This window comes from Ictidomys tridecemlineatus, chromosome 2 (assembly GCF_052094955.1).
Source record: "Ictidomys tridecemlineatus isolate mIctTri1 chromosome 2, mIctTri1.hap1, whole genome shotgun sequence".
NCBI lineage: Eukaryota > Metazoa > Chordata > Mammalia > Rodentia > Sciuridae > Ictidomys > Ictidomys tridecemlineatus.
The window spans coordinates 20,893,430-20,910,056 of record NC_135478.1 but is presented as its reverse complement, the minus strand read 5'-3'; the positions used below and the strand labels follow the sequence as shown (position 1 = coordinate 20,910,056).

The 16,627-nt window shown below is 44.4% G+C and overlaps 1 protein-coding gene and 1 long non-coding RNA gene across 5 annotated transcripts in view; both read left to right on the top strand.

The window, feature by feature from the left end:
- The first annotated feature begins 3,008 nt into the window (after positions 1–3,008).
- Positions 3,009–12,206, top strand: LOC144375032 (uncharacterized). Its single transcript, XR_013434338.1, has 3 exons — positions 3,009–3,346; positions 9,225–9,341; positions 12,112–12,206. It is a non-coding gene; the product is annotated as an uncharacterized LOC144375032 (long non-coding RNA).
- Positions 12,207–16,245: 4,039 nt separating this feature from the next.
- Positions 16,246–16,627, top strand: part of LOC144375031 (trafficking kinesin-binding protein 1-like) — a 55,687-nt gene continuing 55,305 nt past the window's right edge. For all 4 annotated transcript variants that reach the window (XR_013434335.1, XR_013434336.1, XR_013434337.1 and 1 more), the window contains exon 1: positions 16,246–16,330. The gene's annotated coding sequence lies outside the window, so the exon portion shown is untranslated. The remainder of the gene's footprint in view (positions 16,331–16,627) is intronic.

Below are 16,627 nucleotides of genomic sequence, written 5' to 3'. Positions count from 1 at the left end.
GACTCAGCCATTAAGAGACCTGCCCAGGCCTCCTGGCCTTTGTCTCCTGTAAAAATCTAAGCCTCAAAGTCAAGACTCTTCCTCCCCCAATACCATCAGCGCTTCTTACTCTGTTCACACACATCCTGAGCACTGTTGACTGGTTCCAGCCTGGCCTCTCTCTTGTGTCCTTTGTGGCTCTCTGTCAGACTGGCCTAGGCCTAGGATCAGTCCCTGCAGTGCAGCCCTATTCTCCCCATTCTCTGTGACATTGTGTTCTTGACATCTATGGAGTCACCGCTAGAACTCCACCTGCCATGCAGGGTTGCTATGAAGGTTCAATCAGAAGGACTATCATGTCCTGAGAGACAGCATAGGGGCACGATAGGGTTAGCCATGCTCCTGCTGGGGACACTGTTCTTGTTTTGCATTTGCCCTTGCTAGCTGTATGGCATTGAGCGAGTTATTTCCTTTTTCTGGGCCACAGTTCTCCATTTGTAAAATGGTGTTGGTGAAAGTGCCCACCCCATGATATTGCTCTGAGGATTACTAGAGAGAATCCACACAGAGGGTTATGAATGACCTGGCCATAGACGTATTCTCAGTGGGATCTGCTCAGATGGATAACCTGAGCACTCTGAATTGACCCCTACATGATGTAGAAAGGCACAAGACACCACACTGTACCCCCATGAAGGTGTACACTTATTATCTGTCAATTGTTAAAAAAAAAGTTCTATTGCTTCTGGTATAAATTTCTCTTAAAAGTAAGCTTGGAGACTACCCTAGAACCTTATATTGTGGCTGACTATATATTTTCCCTGAAAAGTATTTAAAGTAATCCCCCCAATGGTTATTGTAGAATAAAAAGAAAATTAAAATTTGTGAATGTATCCAAATGTCAGCTTCTTTGTGGCTATCTTTAATTTTTTTTACTGAATACTATAAATTTATACGCTTCTCTCTCCCCCCAAATTGGTATAATATGTACTTTTAAAACTATAACTGGAATAATAACACACTTCCTTGCAATAGAATAGGCACTAGGTTTTCACTTATACCTCTGACTTGTCTAATTAGATTCAGTCAAAGGTCCTTGCACTTATGGGGGTGCCTGAACCCTGTTCCTTCCCCCCAGCTACAGTTGTGCCATTTGGGGTGTGAAGGGGCACCCCAGCCTCCTTTCACTATGTGCGTGGTGTCAGTGGGTGCCTGATAAAGTGATGCTAGCAAGATCATTGGTGTAGCTGTGTATTTTTGTTGCAAAGGTATTTTAAAGCTTTTTGAAGTTAGCTTTATAAAAGGGTAACACAAGGAATCCTTGTGGTGGTAGATACGTATACATGCACAGGCTGAAGATTGTACAGAGCTTCATGTACACCTGGTCCCATACACACACACACACACACACACACACACACACACACACACTGTAGGTAAAACTGGGGAAATCTGAGAAAGATGCATGGATTGTGTCAATGCTGTATTCCTGTTGTAGTATCATGTGATAATTTTGCAGAATGTAACCATTGAGGGAACCTGACTCCAGGGTGTGCGGGATCCCTCTCTAATTTCTTACAACTACATGTGGTTACATGTGACTGGCTGTATGAATAATTACAGTGATCTTGGTTCACAAATGGAGCTCTAAAGGTTTAAGTGTAATCTCTGATTAATGTAATGCTAGAGAAATAGCAGCTCTGAAACTTATTCTAGAAGAACATCACATCTATGCAGGAGGAAAATTAACTCCTGGTGGTAGGAATCTTCACATAGGATTTCTTGTGCCCTGGAGCTGATGGACTATCTAGGGCAATTGGAGCTGGACTTCATCTACATCAAATTAGATTCTGGCTTAAGCCTACTCTTATAAATATCCTTTGCCAATCTCTCCCTGGCAACTCTGTATGAGGCAAGGGAAAGGGAAATGGCTCAGGCCATGAGTATCCCTGCAGCAGGCAGGAGGTATCCTGCCATGGAAGTGCTGAATGGAGGGCAGGGGGCAGAGGGCCAGGCTCCTGGCTTGGAGAACTCAGTCTGGTCGGTTTCAGATTCAGGACCAGATTTCAAGGTTCCTCCTTAAGCTAGAAAATCATTGCAACAGCTCAGATTTCTCTGAGCTCATTTGCTAGGATGATCTCTACTTGCATTTAATAAAATATTTAAAGACCTATTGAATTCCAGTTACAGTTTGCCATTAGTAATGCCCCTGAATATGAGTTACTAATACACTTTAATTCCTAATGCCTTGCATGGGCTATTACTGAATGGGCTGGACCACTAAGAAAGCATCCACTCCTAACAGAATTATTCTCCAGTGTTTTAGTTATGAAGCATTACTAAGAAGTTTTATTTAGCACCAAAGTGACAAGGTTTAAGAAATTTGCACTTTGTCCCTGAATCCATTTACATTCACTCTGTGTCCCCTGTAGAAGAAAACCTGTGCTACCTTCTCTGTGTTTGTTGAACTGCAAATCAATTCTTTGCCACTGATTTAAAATAAAACAACTCTGAGTTTTTTGTTTTTTGTTTTGTTTTGTTTTTTGGCACACTTCTTTCCTTGCACAACCCTTTTCTTCATTAGAAGGAGAACAAAGACACATAGTCCTAAAGCAGCTTGTGAGCCCCCTCTGTGACCACAGTGAAGTGTATGTGTAATGAAACCACAGTGTGTGTGTGTGTGTGTGTGTGTAGCAGCAACAGCAACAATAGTAGTAGTGTTTTTAAAAATATATATGTATCACCCTAGTTTCCTGGTATGAACGCTGGTTGCGTAGGCTTAGAATTGAGGCCATTTGGGAAGAAGGGGCCTGTGCTATTAGGAAATTACCAGTTTAAGGTTGTTGTTCAGTAATTAAACCAATTGCTGCTTCCTGAAAGCTCCCGTTCTCTCAATGTGAATCTGTCCAGTCAATAGGCTCTGGATCCTATGGGAATTATGGAAATTGATTCATGGGAGCTGTGCTGCTGACCTCCTCCCCATTCACTTCAATTTGTTGAGTCTGTATGAGGCCAGACCCTCTTTCATTGCCACCACCAGACCTCACCTTGAAGTCAGGGCTTCATAGGAACTCCATGACAACTCTCCTTGTCACAAACCTGGGCTTCCTCAATGGAACTGGGACATGAGACCCCTGGGGTGCTGAGTACAGTGTGGGTTGAACCCAGCAAAATCCATTATCCTTCATGCCTAATAAGCAGAGACAATTTCAGGGCCAGTGTTTTACATGTACCATTTGTTGGGTGGGGTTGTGGCACCACAGTCTCACTGTGACTTCTGTTTCTTACAGTTTTATGTGCTGAAAGAGTTGGCCAGATGACTAAGACATACAATGACATAGGTGCTGTTACTCGACTTCTTGAGGAGGTTAGTATTCAGGGGAAGACAAAAAAGGTTGCTTATAATTGATCGATCGTAATTTATATTGATTAGTGCAAACGTTACTATTTCAGCAGGAGTCCTAGAGATTGGGCCTCCTTGGGGTATAATTTAATGGCTTTACTTTTTGAACTAGTGGTTATGTAGCTGACCTTGGTAGCTGTAGTTTTCTGCAAGTGTTTTAGGTTTTTAAAGGAACATACCATTGACACAAAATATGGTAGCATTCAGATACTTGCTAGAATACCCAGTTTAATATTTGAGAACCACTAAAATATATTTTAAATCCCAAATGTCAGAAAAATACATGATTATCCCTGTCTTTCTAACCTATTTTAAGTTTTTGCTTATATCAGGCTAGTGTGATATTACAGTGTCAGTGTGGGAAGAAGTAAAATAAGCGTGGCAAGGAAAATCTAGAGAAGTGGCTTAGGATTAGGCAACTACTTGAGGACTGGTTCTCAGTTTCTTCTGAGCATTCCATTGGCAGAGAATTGAGGTCCGAAGGCCTCAGAAAAAGGAGCGTGACACGCGCATCCATAGGCCTCTCCCAGGCTGGAGCAGGTAGGGTTTTAGCTAGTATTTGCTAAGTGCTCCAAATATCCCAGCACCACTGAATCCAGCCTTTAGTGAACAGGTGCTGGCTTTTAGATCTGTGTTTCTGCTCTAGACTCCAGAATGACTTTGGGCTCATGACTGTTCATTCACATCTTCCCTGGAAAAAGAGTAGAAGGGATGGGAGACTGAAATCATTGCTACCATTTTTGGGGCACTGGGAAGACAAGGTTGAAACCTGGGTGGGACCTGGGCCAGTATGGGGGGGGGGACCCAAAGCTTTTGCAGTGACTCTCTGTTCTCCCTGTTTCGTGTCTCTGTCTTCCTGTGTTTCTCCCTTCTGCACAACCAGCCTCCCCACACCTGCCCTGCAACACACTCCTGTCTCATTCTCTTGAAGGGGAAGTTGCAAACTCTTCAGGGCCATATAAATGATGTCAGGGTTTGTTTCTGTGTGACTGGGCATGGGGGAAAGCATTTTGGGGCCCTGACCTTGTGCCTTCTGGTGGCATCCAGAATTGCAGCCATCTTGGTGGTGGCATTGGCCATGTGGCAGGTTCACATGGTTGGGCCCAGGGGACTTTTTAAACCTTAGATATAATAGATCTTTGATGAAATATCTGTTTCTTACTATTTGGGATAAAACTGAACTGAGAGCTGAGTGTTTTCTACAGGCCATCTCATTAATTCTGTAGTAGCTTTCAGAAGTTGATATTGCTGTTTCCTCCATTTTACATGGAAGGAGCCACAATTCAGTGGGACAGGCACCAAGATTACTTGGCAGATTCCCAGCCCTGCCCCTTAGCCCCCCTTGCCTGGTGGGTCTGTTGCTCTTGACAGTTTTGTTTGCTGGCCCATTTAGTCTTTGTTAATACAGTTGTCCGTGGGACACTTACTTGGAAAATGTGACCAGGGCACTGCAGCCTCTGAGTGTGCACTGCCAAGGTCCTTGCTGAGGCTTGTCTGAGCTGGCAGTGCTGTGTATGTAAATGCTCCACAGGGCTCCTGCTCTCTGCTAGGACATGCAAGGACCACTTTTATTTTTTCTTTTTACTTTCTCTCTCTCTCTCTCTCTCTCTCTCTCTTTCTCTTTCTCTCTCTCTTCCCCTTCCCTCCCTCCCTCCCCCTCTCTCTCTCTCTTTTTTGTGTGTGTATGTTGAGGAGGGCTCATGGTTTAGGAGGTCTCAGTCTCTACATGGCTGACTGGGCCCAGGTGAGGCAGACCATCATGATGGAAAGGTATAGAGGAAGAAGCAGCTCCTTGGTTACAAGAAAGTAGAGAGAGCGCAGGATCATTTCTAAGGAGCCAAGCACATAAGTTTTTTTTATGTAGATACTTAGTATCAAGAATTCATTTTCCAGAGGCTGGGCATATAGCTCAGTTGGTAGATTACTTGCCCTGCATGCACAAGGCCCTGGGTTCAATCCCCAGCACCACAAGAGGGAAAAACAAACACATAAATAAGTAATTCACTTTCCCTCTAGTTTATTTCCTGACCGAATGTTACTATATGAAGAATATAGTCTCATATTTTTTAAAAATTGAGTTGCTAGAAAGAATATTGGTAGGGTAATTTCTTCACATGAGTGTTTCATTGTGGCTTCTTTTATTTTTAAAGAGTTATCATGTTTTTAGTTTTTTTTAATATATATATATATTTTAGTTGTTGATGGACCTTTATTTTATTTGCTTATTTATATGTGGTGCTGGGAATCTAATGCAGTGCCTCATGTGTACAAGGCAAGGGCTCTACTGCTGAGCTACAACTCCAGCCCCAGGTTATCATGTTTTTATCTTTGTGTTTTATAAATAGCAACACCATTTTGTTCTTGCCCTGATAAAATCCCAGATGAATTTACTACCTTTCTCTGGAAGCAGTTGGTTAAAGTCTAGCTGCACAAGTCATGTGACAGCTGCAGCCTGCTGTGCTTTTCACTGGCCTTTGCCTCTGTTTCCTCTGCTCATTTGTGTTGGTTTGCATGCTGGCCACATGCAGGCTGGTGCCAGGGAGTTGCACAGGATGCTGAAGCAGAGCCCTTGAATGTGGACTGTGCTCCTGGTTTAAGGGGAGGAGGCTGCTGCAGCTCACCCTGGCTCCCTGCTGTTGGGAATATACCTTTGGGTATAGCTTGTCTTGTCCCCAGTTCTGAGAGAGAGAGAGAGAGAGAGAGAGAGAGAGAGAGAGAGAGAGAGAGAGAGAGAGAGAGAGAGAGAATGTGTTCCACTGTCCCCTTAGTCATGCTTTTATCCTAAAATTAATGAATGGGATGAGTCAGCTGCTGCAAGAGGGAGGCAGGCTGTTGCTTCTCTAGTGGGTGCACTGTCAGTGCAGGGTTTTGTTGCAAGACCAAAGGCTGAGTCCAAGCAGCAGTCTTCAAAAGCAAAACAAAGCATAGCCAAAGGGAGGGAGCAGGCAGGTGGAGCAAGCTCCACCTTGCCTCATTTCCCACATGGTAAGAGGATTAGGTTTTCCTAATAATTTACTACTTCTAAGGGCCTAAATTATTTGTAGTCTCTTATTCTCTTATGGTTTAATCCACTAGTCATTTCCTAGCTGTTTCCTGAATTTAGAAGCAAACATTTGTCATATGATAATTGGTAGTAAAAACTGGGAGCTTTTTTTTCCCCCATCTTGTGATTCCCTCCAAGGAAACTCAACCAGCCTGATGCATTAGTAAAACTAGAGCAAAAAAGACCAGAGATGCTATAATAATTTTGGAAGTGTTTTTCATTTCATTCATAAATATTTTTACTGTAATTTCCTGCTTTTTTTTTTTAACCAGCCAAGAATGTTCTTTGTGATGACTGTAGAGATAAGATTTCCTGTGTGCAGATGCCAGGCCTCCATGGGGCCAGGAGAGGCTGGAGGCCCCAGGGCTGGGGTTGGAGGTGTGAATGCAGGGCAAAAGCCTTCCTTGTTGAGCTACCACTTCACTTGTTTTTCCCGCCCTGCCTGTTTCCATTGCTCTTGGGTGGTGGCCCTCAATGCCCTAGAAAGCCATCCCTCCTTCTTTGGGTTCCCTGGCAGTGCCTTGCCTAACCTGCCTTCAGCATTGTAATTTTTGCTCAATTTGTCTGCAGGGAAACGTGCAGACAAAATGTGGCTGAGGTGTGCAAAGGGTCTGTGCTTGCTGGGGCTCAGCAGCCTGGAAAGCAGTGCAGAGCAGAGAGGCAGAGAGTGAGCTGATGGGCGTTAATTAAGCACCTTTGGGCACTCAGTCTAAGAGCTTGTTCTAGCAGAGAAATTTAATAGACCCAAGTTAGATTTATGGAGACTTTGCTTCACAGAGAAGTGTCCTTTGTAGTGCAGTTTTAGCCAAATGCAAAAGAGCTGAAACCCACTTGGACTGGGTGCTGAGACACTGGAATTCTGCACCTATTCCCTTGCACACAGTTCTTTGAATTCTTTCCCTTAGATACCAAGTAAACACAACTGTTGAGTCTGAGAATTGACAAAGGGATGTGAGATAAGGAAGCTTCCTGGTAGATGCTGTGGCCAGCAGGAATAAATGCACAGAGATGAGCATCTAGATGGATTGGGCAGAGCCACTGTGTCCCCTTGGCTGCATGGGAGGGTCCTTTCCACATGTGCTGAGTCTCTCGGTGGTAAGGGAACAGTGGTAAGGGAACTATTTCTAATATGCTAGAAATAAAAACTGTATTTTCCTTTTGTCATACAACTTAGTCATAAAGCTAGATTTTTTTTTCCAAGGCGCTCTCAGCAAGCCTGCCCCCTTCCTTACCCTCCATCTAACAGACAAGGGAATTGGGCCACTGCGATGTTCAAACTGTTGTACTCAACTTAGAGTAGGATGGCTCACCTGGGAGCAGTTAAACTGGTGACCAGTGCCTGCTGTAAGAAACACAGCTTAGGGACCAGGATGTGGCTCAGAGGTAGAGTGAGTTCTTAGCATGCACCAGGCCCTGGGTTCCATCCCCAGCACCAAAGAAAAGAGAAAAGGAATGAGTCTTAGGTTTTTGTCCCGGTACTCATACAGGTAAACATGTGATAAACAAAAGTTTAAACATGAAATAGTGCCCTTATCATGTGCATGCACTCTGGTATTTTTCAGTTTTGTGCTATTGTTTTGAATTCAAAACAAAATGCTGGTAACTCAATGATGACTAAAATGATATTTCAACCCACCTAGGTGTCATAAGATGTGTTTCGAAACAACTAACCCACAGTGTTCCTGATGCTGGTGAAGCCAAAGCCATTTGCCGCAGGCCACATGGGTGGTTAAGAAGTGGGTGTTGGAGCATAACCTGGGACTCCTCTCCAGCTTTGTTTCTTCTCCCCCAAACTACAATGTTTCCATGCTTTTAAAATACTGGCGAACAGAATAATTAGTGTAAGACTGCTACAGAAATGTGGTTTCCCAGAGCCCCCTCTTCTCATCATCCCCTGTCCCCACCTAGCAGTGACAGGTGGAGTATGACCATAGAGGCAAGGATGGATGCTGTGGGGATCATGAGTGTGCACTCAGGGAAGCCATCTGTCCATCATCCAGGACATCTTTCTTCTCTCATAGACAGTCCTGTCTTTATGTGCCACACTGGATTTTCCAGCGTGTGCTGCTCTGTCTAATTGAGGTCATTGACCAAACCATCAGAAAATCCTGTGTCTGAGCACATTGCCTCTAAAGTAGGGCAAATGTGTGCATCATCTCTGCATTTTGAAAGACTGTTGTTTGTTTTTAATAGAGCCTACATAACCTCTCCTAAGCAAAACACAAAATAGCAAAACAAAACAGATGTAGTTGTGTCTCAGAGTGACTTTAAATGTTTTTGTTTCATAGGAGGCAAAAATAAGAAACTCAGTGCATTCCAGCCTGGTAAATGGTACAGAGGCTGCCCCCCTGTGCCAGATCTCAGCTGCATTCTGAGAGCATTTTAGAACTTCTTCATTCCTCTTACAAAGAGTTATTGGTGTTTCCATGTGCTGAGCCCTGGCATTACAGCAGCCCAGTGGCAGGTGGAGAGAAGCTTTATCAACGATTGCACAAACACCAAAAGCAGTTGTGCAGAAGTGTCTTTGGAAGCATTTTTCCCACTGTGGGAACAAAGATTTGTTTTCATCACATCTTCAGGCTTCCCTTTGGTTGCTTCATGTCTGTGTAGCTCTCGTACATACGTGGGCAGAGTTTATTCCTCTTTAACAGGCGTCAAATGCTGACACTGATGGTGAATTATCAATTCTTTTGTTATTGCTGGATGCCCTTGTTTTCCTCACTTGACATCAAGCCCTAATGGCTCCTTCAGGACATGGGGGTATTTTTGAATCCTCCTTCTCCCTCTTGCCTTTTGTAGAAAGAACGGGATTTGGAGTTGGCTGCGCGGATCGGCTAGTCGTTGTTGAAGAAGAACAAGACCTTAACTGAGAGGAACGAGCTGCTAGAGGAGCAAGTGGAACACATCAGGGAGGAGGTGAGGCACGATGGGCTTGGGAGCAAGGTGGAGGGAGATGGGTTGGAGAAGCCACCCTGAGGGAGCACCCAGACCTGAGCCAGGGCTCCTGTCAGAAGTGGCCTCCTGGAGGCCGGAAGCTGGTGTCCTGCAGCTCTTTCTTCACACATCATGGATGGGTCTCTCAGGGTAGGCACAGTCCTTAGTTAGTAGGCCTACAGTACCCTGTCATGTAGGCAGGCTGGACTGCAGGGAACGGCCACAGTCCTCACCTTCTCAAAGTGCAGACTTCAACCTCAGAGCTGCTCCATGCTCAGCAGAAGCACATACAGGCCAACACAACAGCAAGTGAGCAGAAGGTGGCTGGGCCAGAGAAGGCCACCTCCTGCTGCAGGGGAGGGTGGTGACTGGCATTCATCCTTGTAATGTAATATCATATGTATAGGGGAAAAAATTAGCCTATTGTTTTCATGGGAAAAAACCCTGTTATTTTCATGATGCCCTTCTTGGCTGGTGACTGTCAATGGCTACAGGAAGGGCACAAAATGTTTTGACTTATCAGACTTATCCTAAGAGGATGAGAAGGATCCACACCTGTTTTCTGAAGCCATGTGGTGTGGCCAGGAGGAAGGAAGCAATGGTGTCAGCCAGAGCTTCTGGAACAGGAGTAGGAAGCTGAGAGTCAGGCCCTTGTTTCCTGTCACCCTATTTCCACAGTGAATTTTGACTGTGAAATTTTGACAGTTTTTTTTTTGAAAGGAAGCTTCTCTCTTATTTTTCTATCAGGAACTTCCTTATTGGGAGTGTGTGTCCTTACCCATGTCCCTAAGATGTAATCAAATTTTCTTCTCACTGAAACGATTCCCAACCTGGGTTTAATGGCAATTTTAATAAGATGAAGTTGAGTTGTCATACTATATGAAAAGATTTAATCCCAGGCTATCTTTAAAGATGGTGAAGTAGAATACTGTTGTGTTCTAGGAGAAATAAATTTGACCCCTGTCTTCCCTGCCCCTAGCATCGTGACCTGAAGTCGTCCTCCCTTCTCTTAGGTGACCATGAAGAAAGTGTGGGGGTTAGCCTGGGACCCTTCTTACAATTTTTCATTTTTTAATTGGTACACTATATTTATACTTAATGGTGGTATTTTTTGTTAACACATTCTTACATGCAAACAGTATAACACTATAATTTGGACAGTATCATTTTCCAGTATTTCCCTTTCCCCTTTTCTCCTTCCTCCCCTTGGTCCCTTACCCTTTCCTCTACTGATCTTCCTTAGATTTATGTGAGATTTCTATCTACTTTCTTTTCTTTTTTCCTCTCTAGCTTCCACATATGAAAGAAAACATAAAGCCCTTGACCTTCTGAGTTTGGCTTATTTCACTTATCATGTTCTCTAGTTCCATTCATTTTTCTGCAAATGAAATATTTTCATTACTCTTCATAGCTGAATAAAACTCCACAGAATAAGTATACCACGTTTTAAAAAATCATTCCTTGTCCATTTATTGATGGACATTTAGGCTGCTTCTATAGTTTTCAGACTGCAATTTTGTTGTTGTTGAAACGAAGGATTGAACCCAGGGGTACTCTAACACTGATCTATATCCCTAGACCTTTCTATTTATTTCTTAAATTTTGAGACAGAGTCTCATTAAGTTGCCCAGGCTGGGCTTGAACTTGTGATCCTTCTGCCCTCAGCCTCCCTAGTAGCCACCTCGCCCCTTCTGGGCAGAGGAACATGCCACTCAGGAACCAATATATCACATTACCATTCTTTCATGGAATTCCTTACCACGTATAAAGAATATCCTATTTTCTGGGATTGGAAATGTTTTGACCCCCTGCCTTGGAAAAGCTTTGAGTTTACAAAGTATAGCATGTTCCTCTTTGGCACATCATTGAATGATCAGTCTAGGTGTTGAAGACTTTGTGTATATAACAAATTGGCTTCTCCTCGGGAGAAACAGTTCACTCCCTGTGTTGGGTCGGAAATTGGACTTAACCGTAGACCTCACATCAAGTTCTAAATAAGAAAGGAAACAGAGTTGCACTACTCTTTTTAGTACTGATTTCATGTTCATCAGTACTAAATATTGGAAGGGCAAATGAAGAGTTTTATAGCAAAAGTTTTTTTACTTTAAAACCTGAAATGAATCTCCATGATTTGCCAAACCACCATAGCAGTAGTTGTGTGATCAGTTCTTGATAGTTGCTCTTTTCCTCCTGTGTCTGAAATTTCTGTCTAGGGATTGTTGAGCACAGAGCAAGGACTGACCGAGAGTGTCCAGGAGCCCCATGAAAGTGTATCAGTCACCAGGTGGGGCTGTGTGGGCTTCCAGGTAGGGTGGACTGGCTGCTTACGGCAGCCCACCAGAGCTGGCACCTCCATGATCCTGTTCTGAGTTGGATTCGGTTCCAGCAGAAGTGAATGGCCTCTTCTTTCATTTGATAGTGTGTCCAGCTGGTCATCTAACTACTTCCAAAGCCCAGAAGTAATCTCATGTCCTCCATCATCATTCTAGAGCCTTCGTGTCCCTTTTCTATACCAAAATTAAAATTATTAATTTAGAAAAGGAGATTTCTGCCTTCAAGCAATGGATTCTGTTTTTCTTAAGTGGGGTCAGACTCAACTCTTAGAAACCCCTGTTTTGTTGAGTAGCACATAATCGATTAGTGTCTTCATTTTCAACGGGAAGTTTGTCTCAAAGTAGTAAGTATTTGAGTACAAGGAGGATATTATCACCTCTTAGAAAGCAAAAGGTGGGCCTGGCTCTTGTCTGTGCAGGTTTCTCAGCTCCGCCATGAGCTGTCCATGAAGGATGAGCTGCTCCAATTCTACACCAGTGCTGTGGAGGAAAGTGAACCGGAATCTGTCTGCTCAACCCCATAAGTCACCTGAGGGCTGTGTTTCTGGAGGCCAGGGCACAGGCTGCTGTTGATGTCATTGGAGTCACGTAGGCAGGGTCACCTCCACCAGCAGCACAGGTCAGCCTTCCCCAAAATAAGCATCTCTAAGTGCCTCAGATGGATTGATTTGTACTATTTTTGTGGGACATAGAAGGGCAGGTTTTAAATTCTCCTCTTACTGGGTCTTATTGCTTACTTATCAGGTCAGTTGATTTGCTCTGGCATGTTAAGATATTAAAAAAAAAAAAAGGTAGTGGGCTTTGCTGTTAAAGGAACACAGGGTTCTGAAGCCAGAGGTGCCATGGCAGGTCCTTGGGACAGAAGGTGTAGGGGCTGTTCTGAGAATCAGCAGAGCCCCGTGTGGAACTCTAGAACCTGATGGCCTGAATTCAGTCTTAGCTCTGTGACTTAACCTGCATGCTCCTGGCCACGTTACTTAATTTTTGTGCTGTTTCCTCATTAGTAAAATGGAGCTACTAATAGCAGTTAAGTCATAGAGTTCTAGCATCGAGTTAATACATGCAAAATACTTAAAGCAGTTCTTAGAACATAGAAATGCATCCTAGATATCAAATAAACCTCCAGGCATCCCAGAATTGTGTTGGCTTTGTGTAGATTCCATCCCTCTGAATTCTGAGGTAATGTAGCAACTGCAAATTGTGGACAGAGGGGTGTACACTGTACACTGGGGTGTTATTTTCCTGGGCGTTAGGGAGCAGTCTAATTGCAAGTCTCACAAACTTTCTTTGAGGCAGCCCTTCTGGGTCTCCAGGTGGGGCTGGCTAGGTAGTGGCGGAGACATCACCTCCCCAGATGGTGAGTGCACTTTCTCTCCCAGGCTGAAGAGGAATGAGTCGTCCTCCTCAGTCCAGAATTACTTTCATTTGGATTCTCTTCAAAAGAAGCTGAAGGACCTAGAAGAGGAGAACGTGGTACTTCGATCCGAGGTAAAGTGCACTCCCTCCCTGTCCTTGTCACCCACTGGAAGGGTGGTGGCCCTGTTGGTTGTATCTGGCGAGAATAGCCACAGTTACAGTGCTGTCCTCAGAGGCCACCATCTCTGGCAGAACCACGGAGCCTGGGCTCGCTGGGCATACTCAGCAGACAGGCCTCACCCCTGCACTGGACACTGCCTTCCCAGTTGCTGAATCCTGCAGCATGTGGACTGAGAAGAGGTGCAAACCTCTCCTCCTTCACCATGGGGTCTTTCCACGGTGTTCTTCAGCTCTGGTCTCAATGTGTAGGAAACGACTGAGAGTGGGGGTGAAGCCGGTTTTCATGTGACTGTAGTCAGATTGGCTCCAAAGAAACAGTGCCTCCAGACCCTGGAGACATGTTTCTTGAACAGTTAATTTAAAAAGGTTGAGCTGAGGCAACTTGGAAACTCTGCTTTAGAGAGTTCCCTTTATTGGCAAGGTACTACGCTCGCACTTTGCGTATGTCATTATTATCATTTTTAATCTTCTACAGCAAGGCTGCAAGTTGCTTACTTTGATTCTCATTTATAGTGAGAAAACCAGGCTCCAGGCTGCTAAGTGTTTTGGTATCTCAGGGTCCCACAAGTCTGTAGTAAGTGACAAAGCCAAGATTTGGACATTTATGTGACTCTCAGCCCACACTTTTCCTCTTCACCTACTGCCCTTCTCTAAAAACATGGATGCATAAAAATTTAGTACTGTTTGTCTTAATTAGCAGTGGGTTTGTGTTCTCTAGCCAGATTAATGATGTCAGGTTCAGGCTGTGTGCCCACCTAAGCTGGCCCTAGACTCCCTTGAGCCCCTTCAGTGGGGCAGACTGTCTGTCACCTTGAAATTGCTGCGCATTGGAAAGAACCCAACAAGATGCTTTTCTGCAAGACCTATTCTTGTAGACTTCACGTCTTCCAGCTCTTCACTTCCTAATGAAAACAACCCTGAGTGGCCAAGGTTGCCCCATTGTGCTCTGACAGCCAGTGGCTTAGCCAATTATAGGCCCAGTGTTTCCCATTCTGAGTCTAGCACTGCCTTTCCAGCCCTTGGGAGATGCCCCAGTTCTCAGTACCCAGCAATCCCACCCTCTGTCAGAATCTTACCTAAAGTCAGTGAGGGAATCTGATCCCATCTATAGATTCTCACTGTCCTGCCTTTGTTCTCAGAAATGTAGTATCTATCTCTCCACGGCCAGGATCAGAGGGCTCTGAGACACCTTTTCTCAAACTGCATCATTTTCATTGGGCCTTCAGATCTCTTGCTGGAGGAAGCTGAACAGGGTCCTGGGACGGCTCTTGGGTCTCTAAATTTTCTATATTGGACCATATTCTGAACACAGCAGGTTTAACTCCAGCTCAGAACCTCATAGTTCAGTGCCTGGCACAGAGTAGTGATAGAGTGCACGTTAGCTTCATATGATGTGTGCTTATCCTTATCCTTAGGATCTCCACACCTGGCTTTTTTTTTTTTTTTTTTTTTTTTTTAATGGTACTAGAGATTGGACCCAGGGCCTTATTCATGTTAGGCAACCACTCTACTTCTGAGCTTCAGCCCCAGTCCTGTGGTTATTTTTAGAATGCATGCCATAGGCAGGGCAGGGTCTTAGGCACTGTGAGAGCCACAGCAGTGTCCACATCTATTAGCTGGACAGACAAATGAACAGGCAGACCCTCTTGCCGAATCTTACAGAGCTTGCTGTGTGTGGCCCTTGGGTGCTGGCTTTGTGTGGCGCCATCTAGTGGTGTGTGTTTTTCAATTTTCTGCTTTGAGAGTGTCCCCTTAACTAAGTAGGAAATGTTTTGTACTTGAGGGCCTAACTAATGACAGGTGAAGAGATACTGACCAGCACTTCCCAGACTTGGGTTTGCCCCTGCTCCATGCCTCGCCCTCACATGCATGGAAAGTCACAGTGCAGGGTGAGTGCTGGGCCCTGACCTGAGCCTTTTCTACAGGCCTGCCAGCTAAAGACAGAAACCATCACCTACGAAGAGAAGGAGCAGCAGCTGGTCAACGACTGTGTGAAGGAGCTGAGTATGTCCCCTGCCCACTCACTCCCAACCCCCATCCCAGCTTCTACTTCCTTATATCTCCCATTGTCATGACCCAGTGGCTTTGTATCGTCCTTGATGAAGAGCAGGCTCCCTGCCAGCCTGAAATCAGTGAAAGGAGACCTGACCTTGTATGGCACCCCCTCCCCATTTGTGAATCGGGTTCCAGGCCATTAACCATATATTATCTCAGTTTCTTCTGAGAGGGATATTTAATTTTGGCTTTCTGCTGGAATATTAGAATTATTAAATGCCAAAGTTAGGCTCAGATACAGAAATCTGGCTTGAGAATGTGAAGAAAACTGCTTTTTAGTGATTTGATTTATGAAAATTGAGGCCCAAGTTCTCAGTTTTGCAAATAAGTACTCCCCTACCATTTTCTCCATTGTAAGTTTGCAAGGTAAGATAAAAGGGCAAATAGAATCTTTTGCATTTCATCAAAATACTAAGCAAATGAACCACACCCCATGTTTAAGTCTTATAAAATGGGTTATGTCTGAATAGGAATGAAAACCAAAGGGAATTGTAGTGTGCATCAGCAACTGGGATTTCTAAAACAAGGTGCATATAGCAGGGCTTCATGTTGGTGACATGTATCCATTCATGTGTGGAATGTTGAGATTTGGCCAGATGCACCATGTTTGGAGTGTCTCCTTCTGGTGTCTCCAGTGCCTGCCTTATTGGCTCTGAGGAGACAGACTTGATCAGTGGGGTTAGGCCCAGGATGACAGCCCATGGGAAGATCATGTCCCTTCTCATGACTGACTGAGTCCCGAGAAGCCACTTTGCTTCACCATGGAAGAACACAGTCACTATGCATCCCTTCATCATGTACCCTCTGTACTCCTCCCCATAAAGATGGGTTTTCATGTGTGAACCACCAGGAAACCACTCTCTCTAGTCTGTGTGTGTAGTTTTCTCTCTTACTCTTTGTCATTTCTTTGTCAAAGGGGATGCCAATGTGCAGATTGCCAGCATCTCAGAGGAACTGGCCAAGAAGACTGAAGATGCTGCCCGCTAGCAAGAGGAGATCACGCACCTGCTGTCACATATCGTCGACTTGCAGAAAAAGGCAAAAGCTGTAAGGCTTCTGTCACTCTGGCTAACACCACAGTGGTTGTGCCAAGATGGGAAGGGGCCATTACTCTAGAAGAGTGTGTGTTTCCCCTTTGGAGAAAAAGCTTAGTGGATTCAGTAATAAAATGTCTTGTGGCCCTGAGTTGGCAAAGGGTCTTTTCATAACCTCTTACCTCCTGAAAATAATCTACAGATTAATAGAATTCATCAAAAAAGGTGCTGCAGGAATTCATTAGAAGCTAATACACTGGCCACAGTAATTATGCTTGACAATAGCCTGTGGTTGTTTAGTCTCTTAGTG